The following is a 16,561-nucleotide window of genomic DNA, read 5'->3' as shown; positions in this document are numbered from 1 at the left end:
ATATAGAAACTGCAGGTTTCTCCTTCAGGTGTGATATTTTTCATTGTCTTTGTTCAGTGTTACCTATTGATTTAAGGTAAGTTTGTTAACCAGATATGCATCTCCTTTTCGAGGGCACCATTTAGCTCGTGTCTCCCTAGTATTCTTGTAAGTGTAGCATGTAGAAATGCAGGAAAAACTGCAAATTTCACATCTACTGCAGCTATTGTGCATTTGCTTTGCCAGCCACCCTGCCAAAGAAAGTCATCAGGTGGCTTTCAAGCAGTTCATTTTGAAGAGAGGTAGGATGGCTTGCCATTAATCCCCCACTTTTCCTCTATTGTAGCATCATGAAGTGCTCCAAAGGAAAACTATGTGTGTTGGCTTTAAGGGCACTTACAAACAATGATGAAGAGCTGGGTTTGTTAAGCCTTTGTTCTCAGACAGCAAGGTTGAGGATCTTAATGCTGTTTTCCTACACCCAGGACAGACTCTGCCACGTTGAGGCTCTTGGCTGTTTTGGAGGAGAGGCTGACTTGTTTTCCTTTAGAGACAGCCCATCATGCACTCCTGACTCCACAGTAACAGAAAGGTCAGGACTGGGCAAGGACTGAGATCTTCCCTGTGTGCTAGCTGGAAGAAACACACGCCTCCATCTTTTTTTTCTCTGTTCAGTGTTATGGCTGCCCATTCTGCATCACTAGTATTTCCCTTATAAATCCTTTGTTCACCATTCACCTTGAAGGAACAGCCTGGTTCCTGCTTTGTGGCTGAAGGTGCCCACTGCTTAGTATCTAGATGCCTGAGGTACCTTATAGTACTACAGAGCTCTGCATAACATAAACACTTGTTTGACAATCTTGGGATGCCCACTCCAACTGCCTTGAAGAAATTAATTCTGGAAATAAGAAAGTGTAAAAAAACTTAATCCAGAAGCATGGGAATAAAATGATGCTTTGGCAAAGAATCACACAGGCATATCTGGGAAATGCAAAGTCCTAAGAAAGATTAATACTTGCACATTGTGTACTTCTTGTAATTTCAAATAGTTTACAATGTTTTGACTCAGGTGGAATTTTACAAAAGATAGGGCTTTAAAAAGTGATTCCTGAGGAGACTTCCTGAGCAGAAGGAAGGGTTAGCCATGTCTCCTTCTGCTGAGTTTTGAAGCCTTGGACCTTGAAGAATATCAAAATTTGGGTGTATGTGTATTTGAGATGGTAGCTATAATGAATATCAAGAATTAGTTTTACATCTTTTGGGAGGGGTGGAAATGATAAAATGAGTCTTCAGCTCAAGTGTCTAAGGAAAAGTGTAATTCCTTTATCACCTTCTCAAGATCAGTGTATTCCCTAGAGTCTTCAGCTTAACCCATTAAATTTCAAATTATGTTTTCTTTGTTTTAGATTTTAAAATCCACTCTCTGAGGAAGACATTCACCAAGTACTCAAAACCAGAAGCAAGCACTGAAGTGTAGCTTTGTATTGCGGTCTTATAGGACTTAAATCTGTTTTCTATTAAATTCAAGCAAGAATTGAATCCTGATCATACAAAATAAAGGACTCTGAATTGTGGGCCTTTGTGTGTGAAGCAGCGTGGCTTTAGCAGGCTCAAGGGCAGAGTTTGCTTGCACTGGGGTGGTGAGGCATTAGATGGAAGAGCTGTGGTCTTGCTGCTCTAGCAGGGCAGGGAATTAGCCCACCCAGCCCATTAGATAGGAGATGTATATTTCAAATGAACTTTCCTATCACCTGCCTTCTTCCCCTCCCCTGAAGTAGATAGCCATTTAAGCATAAAAAATAATGTAAGGGAGAGAGAAACATTATGATTTAACCCCTGGAGGCACTTATCTTCCCATATGGTATAAAGTGCCTTGCCAGTCACTTAGACTAAAAACCCACTAAAAACAGGTCATGTGAATCCTACTCTTTGTGCTTTCTTTTGCATTTCCAATTAAAAAGCTGGTGGGATTCCACAGCCTGATAAATTTTAACAGATCCTTTCCACTGACTCCATCGGCTCAAGTCAGACCAACCCATCCAACTCAGATGGCACACGACACCTTGAGCTGGAGCCACCAGACAGCTGCTCTTTGTAGAGTGGCCAGTGGGGTGTAGAATTGTACCTCCTGAGTGCTAGAGGTGATTTGCCTCTCTAGAGAGCCTGCAGAAGCAAAGACATGATAGTGTGGGTGGTGCCTGGGATATGAGAGCCCAAAGTTCAGGGTCTCGCTTCACTTGATTCAAACAAGAGGCTTGAAACAAAGGATGCATCTATGCTGTGTGTGAGAGCCCCCTCCCAACAGGATCTGCCTCTGCCAGAAAGGGCGAGTTTCACAGCTGTGTCAATAGAAAGCTGCACCCAAACTGCTGGCCCTGCTGGGCAGCAGGGCTTGCCAAGGTAGGCACATCAAACGAGCTTGTGTTTGAGAGAAAGGTGTGCCCACGGCGGCATTTCAGACTGACATGGTCTAACTTATCAAAGGCCTAAAAGGCGGCAAGAAGCTCCACTCTTATCTAAACATTAGCATTTGTTATGAGCTGAGATTCCATAGGGACAGTAGGACCCCAGAAGAGCACAAGTCACCCACAGATGTGTCGCCAGTTTCACGTGGATGAAACTTCTTTAGACACCCATGGTTAGGCAACTGCACCAAGCCCTGATTGATTGCAAATGGTATTTTAACTACCCAGCTCACTTAGACCTGTGTGACAATTTCAAACAAATCACGCCCACTGTCTCCATAGCTGCCTCTCTAGGCTGGCTTTGGTGCACTCTATAGCTCACTCCATCATATCAGCTAGAAGTTATCTCAGTCTCCCAGGCCACTGCTCTGAACAGGCCTTTGGCTGTTCTGGAGCCCCTCCACAGTTTGGGCAGAAATTCCACCTCAGAAGTGGCAGGTTTCACCTCTAGAACTTTTGTTTCAACAGAGTAACATGTTGAAAACTACCATCTGGATTTCCCTGAAGATCTTTGAGAATGACATTGATTTTTCAGACATTACTGCCCATGCTGAGATTGCTGGCAGGACCAGCCCTCCATCCCTCAATTGCTCCCTTCACCATGTTGTTTTGGAAGGACACAGGAGCTGGCTACAGGCCCAGGGTTTAGTCTTTTCTGCAGCCCCTTGGTATCTCCTGTGGGGTAGGGTGGGGAGAGAAGGCAGAGACAGTGGCTGCTTCAGGGACAGTGGCTGCTTCAGGGACAGGGGCCTCCTGGAGAACTGAGAGAGGGGATGGAGCAGAGCACACAGCCAAGGCATGTGTATGAGAGCTGCTCGGAAGGACTGATGCTCATACTGACATCCTTACTAAAACACCCAAGGAGCTTGCATTGTCCTTTTGTCTGTAACCTGAGTGTTAACGTTGTTGTCTGCTAATGTACTGTATCTTTTGAATCTTGCAGATGGCCAGAAATGTAAAGCTGCTCCTTGAACTGCTCCTGGATGAATAGGTTGGTAAGTGGTTACTTCCTTAGCACTTTACATTCCTTGGAAACCAATTATTTTTATTTCAGAAGCTGTGAATCCTAGAAAGCCTGTCCCTAGCTCAGAAATGTAGCTGAGAGCATTAAGTACTCTAAATTAGAAGCATGATCTAATTGATTAGTTTTACAAAAATATGAGTTCCAAATTGAAGCAGGGTTTCATTGCCTTGACTGCTTTAAAGCATGTTTCCTTTTTAACATTGCTTCTCAATAAATATTCTTTTTAATGAATTCCACTGATGTCTTGTGCATTGCTAAAATTTTATCCAGCTGCACTGAGACAGTTTTGCTTTTCTCTCATTGAGAGGTTTACATGGTGTTCAAGATACTTGATCATCAAGAAGGGTGATTTGGAAGGCCTGATCTAATGGGCAGGGCATGAGCCTGGGACAGTAAAGACCCAGGTGCTAATCTCCATTCTGTGACCTTGGGTAAATCATTTCATCTCCCTGCATTTCTCTCCTACCTTTTATCTTTCTTTAACACTCTTAATTAAGCCGGAGTGCTACAGATAATACTGATAATAACCAATTCTTCCCTTTCATGAATTAGACATGCTCCTCTTAAAATGCCATAGAGGTTGGACTGTGGTGAATGTGTGCAATTACTTTTAGTGGAGACAGTGGCTGTTGCACACAACCTCCCTGGATTCACATGAGCATCTGGATTAATTATATCCTGTCTTCAGTAATCCTCTGGAGAATGAAAATAATGAAGGGTAAATACCTTTTATTAATACAATTATGGAGTATAATATGAAAAAAGCTGAATGCATCATACATTTCACTAACTACTTAATGGAGGACACAACCAGAGCAAACACTCTGTCCTCGGACATACTCCATGCTGGGTTTCAGCCTTCTGGCAGGCAGGCAGAGCTGCCAAGCTTCCCATGCCACCAGCAGGAGACACGACCTGGTAATAAAGGATGGCCCTGTGATACTGAGAATGTGCTCTGGGAGTTCCAGCTGTGTGCCAAGAGAAGTTGTCCCTCTCCTGCTCCAATGCTGCAGATAACAGGAGGACTGGAGTCCAGGAAGTCTCCACGAGCAGCCACAGCAGGTTGCCTATTTTGGAGGAAAGGAGGCAACTGCCAAGCTGCTGAGCCACTATTCAGTGGCCAAGGATGTCTCTGTGAAAGTCACTCAGCCATGATTAGGAAAGTAAAACTTTCAACAGAAAATAATATCCTACTTAAGCACTCTTAGTGCCTAAAGTAAACAGTGACATCTTTGTGAAAAAAAAGATCTTTTTTGAAAAAAAAAATTAGCAGGAGAAATCTAACCTGTAAAAGCCATCTGGATGCACACAGTGGAAAATGGATCATGACAGTCTGAGTGTGAGAGGATGTGGTGAAAGGTATATCTGCCTTCAAACAGATCAAGCAGACGAAATGTCAAAAATCCAGAGCCCTCCCAAGGCAGTGCCAATGTGTTTGGTTGAAGATCACAGCAGAGGGGCACTCAAGAGTCCCTCAGCAATGTTAATGCCACCTCCTGCAGCACCACACCATGAATGGTCAGGGTGGTCTCTCCCTACTGGCAGCTCTCAGACAGACAACACACAATGCATGGTTATTCCTTGGGAATAGATGTAGGAGCACTTTAAGGAGCTGCTCACGTAGAGCATTATTATTATGCTGGAAAGAAACAGAAAAAAATGAGTCTGTGTCTTTATAAAAGGCTCTGGAGCAGAGGGACAGTACTGCCCCCTGTCCAGGGCACTGCCCTGCTTTCATTCATCGAATACAATTCTCTGCATGCTTCACTAGGATGTATGGCTTACAGTATTTTAAGGAATGGCTGGAATTCTACCCTCAAATGAATCCTTTGGACATAATAAGTTTTTCAGATTACAAAATCAGCTCTGTCTGCTTCTCATCCTTCTGGTAGAAAGAGAAAAATTAATGTATTTTGCAAATTGGTGGGGAGTGTCTTTCTTTTCTCCCTCTCAGCTCATTTATTGCTCAAAATTAAAGCCCTGCAAGGTGAGAAATAAATACACTCTTACTATCTAAAGGGGCAATTGAACAGGAGGGTTAGGCTAGACAAACTCAGAGGTGCTGTGTAACCTCGGCTGTCCCATGATCCTGTGAAGAAGTGCACAGTCTTGCTGTCAAATAAATCCAACAGCTTTGCTATCCAAATACTGCTATTCTTACATCAGCAAAGCACATCAGAAACCTAGTCCAGTCATCTCTGGGGAAAATGAGCTGTATCTCTACCATGGAACCTGTTGTGCTGTCTTTGTTTTTTGGCTTCCTATTAGCTGATCAGGAATTAAGGGAAAAGGAATTAGCTTCAAACCAGATTGGTCTTAAATTCTTTATAAGGGAATCACAGAGACCTTCAAAGTTATGCAGACATGTCAAGCTCAAGCCATTGCAATGCATGCAAATATTTTATACCCTGAGTACTGCATGTAGCAGTGGGACTTCTGGCTTTTATTTTTCAAGAAGCACATGTTCCCCCATCTCTGCATTGTTATAAACCCTCCATGTCCATGTAATTTTTATTTTCCACTCAATTAAGTAAAACGTATTCCCTGGCAAAATATTCAGAGTGTTTGGCCTGATAACTCCTTTCAGAGGCAATCACAGCCTTCTGAGATGGGGAGGAGGGGTGTGCATGCACAGCTTCATGTCCCTCTGCAGCAGACAGGGCTGCCTGGTGCCGCTCCTCGACTGTCTGCTTCCCAGCCCACGTCTGGGCATCCAGCCCCTTCCAGCCATCCCTCCTGGTCTCTGTAACTGTTCAACATGAAATTTCCAGGTATCTCACTCTCTAAATGCCTGAGGTCGACATGACCCTCAGGGGCAAGTCCCTTCCCTGCTGGGAAGGTAATGCATGTTCACACACTATCATTTTCCTCCTTTGCCTGTGCTGCTATCCTCATCAAGCACACAAGCACGTACACACACACACACACACACACACACACACACACATGCGCGCGAAGCTTTTAAAAGCAAAGTCAAGAATGAGCTTTTCATTTGTATCAAAGAACATAAAATACCCCTGGTTTTAAAAACTATCAAAACTATTATTAAACTGAACTGCATATTCATCAAGGAACAGCTAAGGTACCCAAATAATCCTAATTCTTAACATGCTGAGAGATAACCATCTCTGATTTTGTGTACAGACTGCTGAAAATACAGGCCACAGAACTCTAGGTCTGTTTTTGTTTACATATATACATGAATACAGTCTACACTATTAAATGTAGTGCTTCGTAGTCATGCCAACCTTTGTATTTTTCATGTAAATACTATAATTTTATGATCTGGACCCATGAGATCTGTACATAAGAGAGCAGAGCTGGTGATAGGTCTAATGGCACTGGGTAATTCCCAGGAACAGGCCAGGTGCTTGGCAGACTGGAGCAGCAGACAGGGAGGAGAAAGTAGTACCTGCCTCCTGGGGATGGGTGTGAGGCTTTAAGCCACTGTCTGGTCTCATGAACAAATGCCAGGAGTCCATGCTTCCTTGTAACGTTTCTGAATTCTCCAACAACCTCCACCTTTTTGATCAGAACAACCAGAGCACATCAAACTTCAATGAGCACATACAGCTTCAATGAGGCTGTGTCTGAAACGTCTTTCAGAGTCAAGGCAGCAGTGGCAGAGAGAACAGATCCAAAATGACAATGGAGATAAAGAAAAAGAATCTGAATGGTAAGGGTGAGGTAACAGCATATCAGAGATTCAGGTTCAAACTCTTGTCCTCCATATGAATGAGGTGTCAGGTCTGCAGACTTCTGTCCCTGTGCCTGAGGCCAAATGCACCTTCTGCCTTCATTGTTAACCCCCACAAAGACATTTTGGGCAAGTTCTGTGGTGACAAAGCCCTGGTGCTATAGAGTGTAAGAAAGCTGTGCCCAGAGGTCCAGGTTCTTGGACCCCCATGTCTTTTACCACTATGCAACAGGTCTAACACACCTCGCTGCCTGTGCAGCCTCACACAGCTGATGTGAAAGCACACAGAAAGATTTTACACCAAAGACACAAGAGGAACAGACTCACCCTGTGTCCAAGGGTGCATTGCAGCAGTACCTGGGGGCTTCCATTGCTTGTAAGAAAGCCCTGTGCAGGTGCACAGCTGGTGCCTGCAGGAACAGGCTCTGGACTCTCTGGTGACCATTTCTCACCCAGGTTTGCCTTACAGAAGAAAGACCAAAACCTCTCTCTTCTCTTTTCTAGCTCAGCACCGAGCTGTGCTCACTCCACCTCCAAACCTTGGCCTCATAATCTGTTTAAGACCCCATGTGCTCACATTCTCTGTTTCTAGGCTCCCTTCTATGACTCCAGGCTCCCTTCTATGACTCCAGGCTCACAAATATTTTGTCTGACAAGAAATATGAAAAGGCATTTCTGACATCATCCTGTGGGCAGTGCTGGGGCATCAGGGAGGGCCTGACATGAGGTTTGTCCATAACTTGGTGTTCCTGGGAGGCTCAATCACCCTTTCAGGTGCAGGGGATCAGAGTGCTCATGATGGTTCCTGAGTAGCACATGCTATCTCATGGGGGAATTCACAGTCCACAGTGGACAAATGGAGTCAGCCTTGTTCATGCTGCCACTAGCTTGCATCTGTGCCTCTCTGCAGTACCACTATAGGACTCTCCCACAGCTGCTCCAATAGCTTAACACCACAGACTGATCATCACAAGGCACAACACCCTTCACAACTCATCACCTTGCAACAGACCCCTGTCTCAGCAGGGAAGCTGAGAGACAATAACAAATTGTGTTGGATGTGTGTGTCACAGCCCTTGCTGAATGTACTGAGGCCATTTTCTTTCCAACCACCTTCTTAATGGGTAATTCCTGTGGCATCCTGGACAGGGTCCAAAGAGCTGTAAGTGGATGCAAGTCCTCTACAAACTGACAGGAGCAAAATTTCTGAGTCCCAACCCACCTGCCCATCTGCATTTGGTACTTCAGTGAAACAGGGTTACAAAGGACATGATTAAGAAGAGTCACAGGCTCTTGGTGGATTTCATCGGCTGTGCTCAACCTCTGCTGTAATCACGACACAGCCCCTGACAGGTTCCCTCTGGCAGATAAAACCCTTACTTGGCCTCATGGTGCACAGGAGTCTACTGTGACTGTCAGAAACACCATTACCATTCAAAAATTTGGTAGGTGCCATCTTCAGGTAAGTGCAACAGAATGTCAGTGAGTGTTTTCCATACTCAGATCTCTTCTGCTTCTCAAAAATGGTTAAATAACAGGGACTAAAACATACCACATAGCCAGAACATGTGTGTTGAACTCTGATATTTTGGAGTCACTGGGAAGTAGTGAGTAACACAAGAGTAGTAAGGTAGGTGTTTAAATTAACATCCACATCATCAAAATAACTGTGGATTCTAGTCTGATGATGTTGCAGCCACACAAAGCCAGTGAAATATCATCTGTCCTCAGGAAAACGTGCAATACCCTCACTCTTCTGCTATATCCAGTACTTTGCCATATACCTGACATGAATTTTCCATACCCAAACTAGTAAGGCAAAATCCATGCCAGCTTCAAAGACACTTCAAAGACGCCCTTATGACTTGCATTTAATCAGTTTGTCAACAAGTTTTCCCCTGGCAAGTCACTCATAGACTTGGCAGTGCTTTCAGGATATGTCTGCTGAGAAAGGAATAGCCTCTGTCAGTAGGAACAAAGAAAAATTTTGAACCTCTTGTTTGCTCCTCCGACTTCACAGAACATTCTGAGTTGAAAAGGACCCACAAGGATCAAGTCCAACTCTTAAGTGAATGGCCCATATGGGGATCAAACCCATGACCCTGGTGTTATTTGCACCATGCTCCGACCAGCTGTGATAATTTCAGTCCACTCTGCTTCCTGCTGAGCAAAAGGTCTGGACCACCTGAGGGCAATACTGGCAGCCCTCATGGAGGAAAAGAGACAGAAAGAGATCCCTAAATATGGACCCAAATGCAGATGCTGATATCTATCATCAGCAAGTCATTTCCATCCAGACCCCAGAGGCCTGAACCCACACAACACAGCAATTGTGGAAGCTGCTGTCTTGCTCAGTGAAATTCATGTCTGCTGGAAAAGGACTCCTCAAGCAGCCAGCATAAATTGCAGCAGCCCTTGCATCAGTTCACACCGGGGAATAAAACCAAAGCCTCTCGGCATGAATCTTCCCCATGATACGCTCCATTGCTTTTCACTCGCCAACAAGAACTAGGACATCACTGTTTTGTTATCTGTCATTATCTGTTTTCATGTTCTCACAAGCAAATGGGTAATATTCCCTCAGCAGGTAGCTCTCTGCAAGGCTGGCCCTGGGAACAGATGAGTGCATTCATTGCAGGGACCTTTGCATTGAAACTGAACCCAGCGGATCTCCGTGGCACTGGGCTGCAAAGGCAGGTAAACAAACAGCAAAGAGGGCAGTGAAGTTATGCCAAAATACACCGTGCAGTTGATTTCCAGATCTGGTTCACTATCTCTATTAGCAAAGAACAAAGGAGGAGAAAGACTTAAAATATGCTGCATGGTAAAAATATTTCTCAGTGGGATGATTTTAAAAGTTTTCTGTTGAGTTTCATCTACTCTTTAAGTCTTGAATAATGTTTCATTTTCAGAATTTGTATCACAAATAATTACCACATTTTCTTTCTTTTAGAAGCATCTGTTCAGGTCTTCAAGTAGTTGGCTATCAGTTTGACCAAAGAATACTGTATTGATTGCTCTCCCAAACAAGGTCTCAAGAGATAAGGAGATAATAAGTAGTCCTTAGTGTTCCCCCTCAACAGGCCCAGCTACTTCCCAGCACAGACTTCTTTTTTGGTAGCTGGCAAAGTTCACTCCAGCAACTTGTGCAGCATTTCCTGTTGTCCCTTTCCCACTTTCTCAAGAAAACTGGGATGGAACAAAATAGCTTTTGACGCCAGAGTCCATTACCATCCCCAGATACTTTACATTCAACATGCCATCTGTGTTTTGTTTTCTTGTTAAGAGGGTTTTGTAACATTTTTTATTATCTACTGTAACTAGAAACAACAGCAGGAAATTGTGTAATGCAAAGCAAGTATAGGGAGTGATTTGGCCTCACAATCACTGCCCGTCAATCCTCCACTTGAAACCTCTCCACTGCAAGCCTTTTCCATCCTCTTTTGCACATGTACCTGTGAGAGAGAGAGGGTGCAGGTGTGGGGCAAAAGGACAGGAGATGGTTAAAAACACTCCCCAGAAATAAAGCATAGCAGAGTTTGATGTTGCTACAGATATCATTTTCAAACAGCATGCAAAATAGTTAGCTCATTGCTAATTTTTCTGAGAGGGACACAAACTTTTTTGCATCTTTGCTCAACCCAAGAGATTATCTGACTGTCCAATTTACTCGGTCCTGTGCTCTCAGCAATTTGATTAACAGCTTCATTGATTAATAGTGATTAGTTTAACCAATGGACTTAACCTCAGAATTAATGTGTGGTCAGTAATTCAAGTGACTTGTAAAAAAAGTCATCGTGATTGCTGTCTTGCAGCTCATTTTCCATTAAATCTTTCTTTTAATTTGTAACCTTCTGCTTTGTGTAAATACAGTAATTTTACGATTATAAGCCACACTGAGTATAAGCCGCACTTCTGGGTGCCAGCAACTTTTCATTCTTTGTCCATACATAAGCCACACCTGATTATAAGCCACATGTTACAATACAGAGTGTGATAAAAGGTATCTATTCTATCACCATCTGTTGAGGGTGGGGGCAGTGATCCTTATCTCAATGGCAAATATTCTGCTAATGGGCCATCCATTGAAACCAGGCAGGGCATTGTTCTTTACATTTTCACAACCCCTCCTTCCTCCAGCCAGTCATTTTCTGCTAATGGCCATTGAGTCCCACTGTGGGAATGATAAAATTACTGCATCCCATTGGAAGTTGCTCCAGCCAGGGGGAAGAGCCCAACATTTCTTACCAAGATAAAAACAGAGGTTTTGGGACACTAAGGTAGCCCCTTTTTCCACTGGACTCCAGAGGAAAACCGGATTTCTCCACATCACCACTGGACCTCCGGAGGGAAACTGCACCTTGTACAGGAGCACTGCTCCAACTGAATCACATCTGTCACTGCAGGAGGATGCAGCCACCATTTAATGGGACTGCTACCAACACCCTGCCTGACGGGTGTCAGGTTGTACTCTGACTTTGTCAGGGTTTGGAGTTTGTTTCTTTATAGCTCTGTATTTCTATTTTAATTTCCCTAGAAAAGAACTGTTATTCCTAATTCCCATATTTTTGCCTGAAAGCCCCTTGATTTCAAAATAATAATAATTTGGAGGGAGGGGGTTTACATTCTCCATTTCAAAGAGAAGTTCCTGCCTTTCTCAGTAGACATCTGTCCTCCAAACTAAAACAGCAACTTTTAATTCTTTGTCCATATATAAGCTGCACCTGATTATAAGCCGCACTTTGGGTTCGGACCAACATTTTAGCCAAATGGTGCAGCTTATAATCATGAAATTACTGTACTCCCCATCTCACATAGCTCCAGTTTCAGTGGTTGGACTCCTCTGTATACATTAAGTGGAGGAAAAAAACAGGAAGTAACATGGATTATGATATCCTAGTGTAGGGTTATTGTAAAATTGCACTCACTGCATGCCAGGGAATAGGAAATTTCATTTTCAAGGGCTCCCTGGGGGGCAGAGATAAACTACAAAAGTCACAACTTGTCATAATTAAACACTCATGCCCATTACACACAAAGGAAATTATGCACATTTATCTAGGTCATTGAAACATTCATATGGCAATACTATACAGGAACGTCCATTAATATCCTGTAAGAATTTAGTGAAAGTGTTCTCCCAGAAGCGATGCAAGGCTGTCTCTGATGAAGGTGCTGTAATAGCATGGAGGAGGCGGGGGAAGGGATGGGAATGGTTAATGTATTTCCAGAAGGAATGCAGAAATACTTAGATATGGTACACCCACCATTCCTTCTCTGCCAAGTAAAGCATAAATATGTTAATTGGGTAAGCTTTTAATATTATTATTCTATATGGTTATCAAGCAATAGCAATGGAAGTGGTTTTAAAAGTGATAAACAGCAAGTGTTGTGGGGCTTGGAAGTCAGCTTGGTTCATCTAGTGAAATTTGGTGTACTGGAAGTTGGTAGCTCTGAAAATATATCCCACGTCTTCTCTCTGATTTGTGTTTATTTTGAGTATCTATTTTCTGTGGGAATGTGAGTGTGGGTTAACAAATAAGAAAATATTTTTCTACAAATATTGCTGTAGTCATCCATATTCCCTTTATTCTTGTCTTCTCCTCAGTGGTAAACTGTAGTAATTTTGCCTGCCCTCGGGTACTTCCCAAAAGTCAAAAATATGTTTTTCCCCATTAAAAACCCAGCAAGGATTGTTAGAAACAGCCCTGATGAGTTTGGCACTAGCATCTCTTGGGAAATTAATGGCCAGGTGTCACTAATGGCTCTCAGCTTTGTGTCAACACTCCAAGTTACTCTTAATCCCCAGGACAGGCTCTGCTCTTTATTGCTTAATTAGAACACAAACAGTTCCATGAAAATAACACTGATGGTCTGACTCAAACTCACAAAAGAAGATAAAATGCAGGAATTAAGGGTTAAAAAAAAATTCCCAGAACTAGCACGCAGCCATCTGTGTAAGTAGGTTTTGTTTTATGGCAAACACTGTTAATAGAAATGGCTGAAAATTTATTTTTTTCAGAATCTGATCTTTTGCAGCTAAAAGACCTGCATTCATTTGCTTTTATTCCTAGATTATGGTTTATGCTGTTTGGACCACTGCCAAGTATGTGACAAGCCTCGTGTGGGAAAGTGGCATGAATTTTAAGAATGAATGAGTAGTATTCCAAGTGTTTGTGCCAGAAGCACCTCATTCACTAGTGGTGTTTGTTTTTTACTTATATAAGATGTTTTATTCATCCAATGAAAGAAAAAAGTCTTACCATACGACCCCTGAAATATGTGCATCTCGAAGAGTCATCAGGTAGAAGAACCCACAATTTTGGTATTCCATCAAAATATTGGGTAAAACTCTCACTCAATAAACATGTTCACAGAAATCCATAGTAAGTAATGAACCATTTTTTAAATTCAAGAGGACAGGGGTTTGGGATAACATCTGAGGTTATTTCACTTTCGTTTGCTTTCAAAATGCTTTTCAAGCTCTGACATGTACAATAGTTTGCTGCTTGAAGAAGTGTTCCATCCCCAGCTCTAGAGGTTGAAAGGTCTGTCTAAAGAAGTGGGCTCCTAAAAAGCCAAATCAATTTAACCATGAAAGTTTATTCTTCTAGATTCAAACTTTATTGTTGGAATGATCTAAGGATCATTTTTATGAATATGTATAACTTTTTTTTGGTATGGATAAAGCAGTCCAAATTAAGCCCAGTGCTCTGTTTAAAATATATGGCTTGCAATGTTCGTCTGACTGCAGAAGAAATTTCCAGACCTGAACTAGTAAGACCCATGTCTGGATGTAGATTCAAACACATGATTTTGCTTAAGACACTTTGTTCCAGCTGCCAAAGAAAGAATTTTTATTCTTTAGCTATTTGTGAATCTGGATATACACCAGATACAGTCCTACAGTAAAGCAGGAACACGACCTTTAGACTTTTACAGAAAACCAATGCTAAAATGCAATTCAAATGATTGTTTTACAATGCATTAAAAAAACCTTTCTCTTCCAAATTAGCAGGTAACTCTAGACTAAGTCACATTTCCTTCAAGAGGATGGTAGTGAAAATAAGCTCTTATTTTATAGGTTTTCAGTGGTGTCTGTCCCTTGGAAAAATAAGAAAAGCAGTGATGCAGCCATCAGTATTTTGAATGCATTTGGAATACGTGCCACACCTATTAGCAGTGCTATTATCCCTGTCAGCAGTGCTGCTGTGCTTCTGCTAAGCTGCCTTGGAAGGCTCACCTACATACAATGCATCCTGTTTCTTCTAAAAAAAAAATCACTTAAGCTGACTTCTGCTAATCCCCCTGGCCACACAGAGTGGGCTCAGTCAGGCTGAGGAGCCAATTTATAATCAGATCTGTAGTACCTCTTGCATGATAGAAATTTAGCTTCACATTTGGAAAAGATGAGAGGGGGGAGAAAATGTTGGAAGGTTTTCACAGCTATCCCAGGAACAAAATCTGTATGGGCTCCATATTAGAAATTACTGTAATAACACGGAACATCTCCTGAGCAATATTAGTTACTCTGTTTTTTTCTGTCTGTGTGTGTAACACAAAAGTACAAGTTTTAACAGTGCATATGCACTACAGACTTATGACTTTGTACATTCAAATTAAGAACCTTTGAGAGATGTGTTGCTTCATTTCTTTCTTTTTTTACTATGAGATATAAATATTATATATTGTGAAGTACACCACACACTTGGACTATAAATTATTTCCCTAGGGTTTCCCTGGGGTAGAAAGGTTGATTTTAAGCAGATTATCTGTCCAAATGTGGCTGTATGCACTTGTCACTCGAGTGTTCAATTAACTGGAAACTCTTAATAGCCATGTAGGACCTAGAACTTTTGTTCAGCTTAGCCTGTTTGGCTACACTTCATATGCTGGCAAACAATTACTTTTTTTGCACACATGGTTCTGTGTGCAAAATTTCCCCAAGTGAAGGGAAAAAAGTTAGGGCCTTCATTCTATGCACTGTATTGCCAATATTTGCTAAACATGATGTTTTAGGTGTTGATCTTGCAGTACATCTCCAAGGCAAAATGAAGTTATGGATGTAAAGTGCCTTGACCTATGTATGCCTCACTGAATCTCTTTAGCCTGGGTAACAGGAGAAGTGAAAGGATGGTGTAGAGGAATCAGCACAGCAACCCAAGTGCCCTTCCAAGATTCATCTGTAAGGCCTGAAGCCATCTCTGCTGATCTTGTACATTTTTATAAACACACCTTCATCTTGTTATGGAGAAAAGCTCCTAGAAATGGAGAGTCTCTAGGATATTTGTTTCTCTCCTGAGAGACTGGAAAAGGTCATCACCTTCTTCGTGCCATTCTCTTGGATGGATGGATGGATGGATGGATGGATGGATGGATGGATGGACGGTATTTCCTGGGGAAATGTGACAGAAGTATGTCTTCAGGAAGGAAAGTATCAAAACAGGTAAGTAGTAAGAGCATAGTAGCCACCTACAGGGAAGTTGCACCACATTCCAAGGGCCAAGGACAGAAATTCTGTGCGATGACACCAAGGCAACTGCATTGGGATGCACCTGCAGACTAGAGGCCACAAGGTAACATAACTTGGAAATACAACACATGAGAAAGTGCAGAACTGTGCTCAAAACTGAGTGTAAAGCAACTCCAGCTGAGATGAGTCAAGGGGGAACGGCAAGGGCTGAGGAAATAAGCAAAGAGGACAAAATCTGCCACAGCATTCTTCCCAGACTGGAAGGTGCAGTGCTCAAGGCAGCTGGTCCTGAGTCTGGGATGGCCCTGGGATGAGGCAGCAGCACTTCAGCACAGATCTGTGGGCTGCTGAAGAAGTTACTCCTGTGTGTCTGTTTTTCAATAGCATTCCCCAAAAGTTAATGCACGCACTTAGACAATTTTATACAGCATTGGTTGTTTAAGTTATATCTGCATAAAATGAGTGTTCAAAATACTGAGCGGCTGTGTAACCAAGAGTTGAACAGACCTAAACACTTCATGAAGTACTAACAAAATAGCTATAAATCTCAAGCTTAAAATGCCCTGCTCAATACATGCAGAATATTTAATCTTACTTTTTCCTCAGGACACACATCATTAACTGCTAATCAACTCAAGCTTCAGAAATCCCTGAGCACTCTTCTCAGTTTTCAAAAATGCAGGCACAAAACAAAGTACTTTTTATCCCACCCTCAGCAAGGGTAATGGGTCCCAGAGGTGTCCAGGTGCAGGCGACATCACTGTGCTGCACACCGTACCATGCTGTGCTGGACACACTTTGCCTGTGTTTTATAGAACTGACACAAAACCCTTCAGGTTGACAAACAAAACTGCTCCGTGGCACGTGGTGTTGCCCTGCAATTAGGCAGTGCCTGGGAAGCTGAAGCCAGCAGAACTTGCCTG

General features: G+C 42.6%; 1 long non-coding RNA gene across 4 annotated transcripts in view; it reads left to right on the top strand.

Moving 5' to 3' along the window:
• The window catches only part of LOC116992925, a 122,973-nt gene that overhangs the window by 71,543 nt on the left and 34,869 nt on the right, over positions 1 to 16,561 (top strand). For 3 of the 4 annotated variants that reach the window (XR_004417135.1, XR_004417134.1, XR_004417133.1), the window contains 2 exons: positions 3,388 to 3,439; positions 9,750 to 9,862. This is a non-coding gene — a long non-coding RNA (uncharacterized LOC116992925). The remainder of the gene's footprint in view (positions 1 to 3,387; positions 3,440 to 9,749; positions 9,863 to 16,561) is intronic. The other variant, XR_004417136.1, reaches the window with a different exon arrangement.

The sequence above is a fragment of the Catharus ustulatus genome, chromosome 2, assembly GCF_009819885.2.
Source record: "Catharus ustulatus isolate bCatUst1 chromosome 2, bCatUst1.pri.v2, whole genome shotgun sequence".
NCBI classification, from domain to species: Eukaryota; Metazoa; Chordata; class Aves; order Passeriformes; family Turdidae; genus Catharus; species Catharus ustulatus.
Note: the sequence above shows the minus strand (reverse complement) of the source record. Positions and strands in the feature narration are given on the sequence as shown.